At 44.7% G+C, this 2977-nt stretch overlaps 1 non-coding gene across 1 annotated transcript; it reads right to left on the reverse strand.

Annotated features, from left to right (window-relative positions):
• TRNAQ-UUG (transfer RNA glutamine (anticodon UUG)) lies at positions 1-85 on the reverse strand. The gene has a single exon. It is a non-coding gene; the product is annotated as a tRNA-Gln (tRNA).
• Positions 86-2977: the final 2892 nt, after the last annotated feature.

Below are 2977 nucleotides of genomic sequence, written 5' to 3' on the forward strand. Positions count from 1 at the left end.
AGCCCGGCGTGGGGCTCGAACCCACAAACCGTGAGATCATGACCTGAGCCAAAGTCAGACGCTTAACCAACTGAGCCACCCAGGCGCTAAATAGATTAAGACGGGTTTTAAAATCCAATTTTCATTGGTCATTATATGAATGTCAGTGTATTTGGACTTGTTCTCTTTGTACTGTAAGGACAATCTATTTCTTTGCTTATTTTTTCTCTTGTGTTATTTTGGATTGAGCCTTTTTCTTGTATTTAATTTTTATTTAATTTTTAATTCATTGATTTTTTTTAAAGTTTATTTTGAGAGAGTGTGTGCATGTGAGCACGGGAGGAACACACAGAGAGAGAGAGAGAGGGAGAGAGAGAGAATCCCAAGTAGGCTCTGCTCTTTCGTGTGGAGCCCAGTGATTCAGGGCTCAGTCTCACAAACCACGGGATCATGACCTGAGCCAAAATCAAGAGTCAGATGCTTAACCGACTGAACCACCCAGGTGATCCTAATTTTTTAATTCACTGATTTTTTTTAACGTTTATTTATTTTTGAGACAGAGAGAGACAGAGCATGAACAGGGGAGGGGCAGAGAGAGAGGGAGACACAGAATCGGAAGCAGGCTCCAGGCTCTGAGCCTTCAGCCCAGAGCCCGACGTGGGACTCGAACTCACAGACCACGAGATCGTGACCGGAGCTGAAGTCGGCCGCTCAACCGACTGAGCCACCCAGGTGCCCCTAATTCACTGATTTTTAAAAGAATTATGTAAACCTTGAAATAGTACCATGCATATGTAACAAATTCTTAGGATTCATAAATGAATACTTAGGAATGTAAGGTCTAAAAAACGTAAGCTCCAGGAGAGGTGGGGGTGTTTGTCTACTGCTGTAGTCCCAGCATCTAGGAGAGTGGCAGGTGTATGCGATCTACGAACACTAGCTGTTCACCTGCTTGTGACCTACATGCTGCTGGTGTCCATCATTATCTATTCATGTATTTATTTGTTTAATTTTTTTTATTTTTATTAAAAAAATTTTTTTTAACATTTATTTAATTTTGAGACAGAGAGAGACAGAGCATGAATGGGGGGGGGGTCAGAGAGAGGGAGACAAGAATCTGAAACAGGCTCCAGGCTCTGAGCTGTCAGCACAGAGCCCGACGTGGGGCTCGAACCCATGGACAGTGAGATCATGACCTGAGCCGAAGTCGGACGCTTAACCGACTGAGCCACCCAGGCGCCCCTATTTGTTTAATTTTTAAGAAGATTTCTTGTTTAAATGTTTATTTTCCAAATCTTAATTTTTTTTTAATGTTTACTTATTTTTGAGAGTAGAGAGGGAGGGAGGGAGGGAGTGAACAGGGGAGCTGCAGAGAGAGGGAGACCCAGAATCCAAAGCAGGCTCCGGGCTCTGAGCTGTCAGCGCAGAGCCCGACGCAGGGCTCGAACTCATGAACAGTGAGTGCAAACAGTGCATTTATTTACTTTACGTAGGATCTAGTTGTACTGTGGCAGGAGAGCCTCCTAGGGTATGTGGTTCAACCCGGTGGCAAATCAAGTTTGCAGGAATCTCTTTGCTGGAGTGAAAACAGCCCTTGGCAACTTTTATGGAGCTGTTGACCTGGTAAGCGCATTTTTCTCTTTCTCTTGTGCCCAATAAGCCAGAAGTTTGCTTTTACATTAAAGTAAGTTTTACTGTCTTGCTTCCGGGCATCGGTGTTTTCTGTTTTTTCCTGCTATGATTTAGTCAGCAGGGAGCCTCCTTACATCACCGTCTTACAGGATGGATAATACCCATTTAGAACTTTGGTGACATTATGTTGATAGGATTTTGTGAACCAGCTTATTCGTATACATGCATATCAGAGAGTGGGAGCTTTTCCCCCACAAATTTCTGGGAACTGCCACTATGGTGAAGTGTCCATGGGTTCAGAAATCTGGGTCATGATAATGTGTCATTTTTAAAGTTTTTTCATTTGTTTCTGTTTTTAATTTTGAGAGAGAGAGAGAGAGAGAGAGAGAGAGAGAGAGAGAGAGAGAGAATCCCAAGCAGGCTTTGCACTGTCGACACAGAGCCTGACACGGGGCTCGATCCCACGACCCATGAGATCATGACCTGAGCCAAGATCAAGTCAGTCACTTAATGAAGTGAGCCACCCAGGTGCCCCAGTATATCACTTCTAAAGTGAAAGGCACATAGTAGCCCCTTGTATCCACTGCCGCTGGGAAAGCACCCTCTCTTCTTGGGCATCTTTGGTTTACGAGACAACATATACTGTAGTTAGGTGCCACTCCAATCCAAATACTCAATAAACCAGTAATTCCAGGGCTGATGGCTCTGAATGTGGCCCAGAATAAAAGAAGATCCTTCTGTTTGCCCAGTTTGCTATGCAAGCAATTCCGCCACACGTCCTGGTGGATCCAGTGGGGCCGTGAGAGTCTGCATCTGGTCGGGGGGCTGTGTGGAGCCTGTGGTTGGCTCTGGTAGGTGAATTAGGGTGAATGCCCTTGGGGTTTTGGAGCAAAACTCTGCTCTCTTCAGAAAGCAAATACTCTTTTCAGAATAATTCCTGGCTTACTATCAGGCTTTGAAATACCAGGTAACTGTAAGACTTGAGGGGCACCTCATAAAATACGTTTTTTCTGATCCGTGAAGCCTTAAGCCATTCCAGTTCTCCAACATTAAACCGAAGGGATTATATGGGCTCATACAAGCTCTGGATGAACCAATAAGCTCCCTGCCATCCATCCCTTTTTCAATCCACATCTGTGACCTATACTGAGTTACCAGAGGGAAAAAATTTTTGAATTTGGTTTCTAGATGGTCCTACACGACATTCTGGCATCAGTTAGGAGTGATAGGCTTTTAGCGTTAGGGTACCCAGAGATGGCCTTGGGATGATGGAGGAGGAAATCTCCGTGACTCTCATGATGTACTTCCTCTGGATGGAGAGGGTGCAAGGGGTATGGATGTACACCAATTCTTGGGGACTTGCTCA

The sequence above is a fragment of the Neofelis nebulosa genome, chromosome 3 (genome assembly GCF_028018385.1).
Source record: "Neofelis nebulosa isolate mNeoNeb1 chromosome 3, mNeoNeb1.pri, whole genome shotgun sequence".
In the NCBI taxonomy this organism is placed as follows: domain Eukaryota; kingdom Metazoa; phylum Chordata; class Mammalia; order Carnivora; family Felidae; genus Neofelis; species Neofelis nebulosa.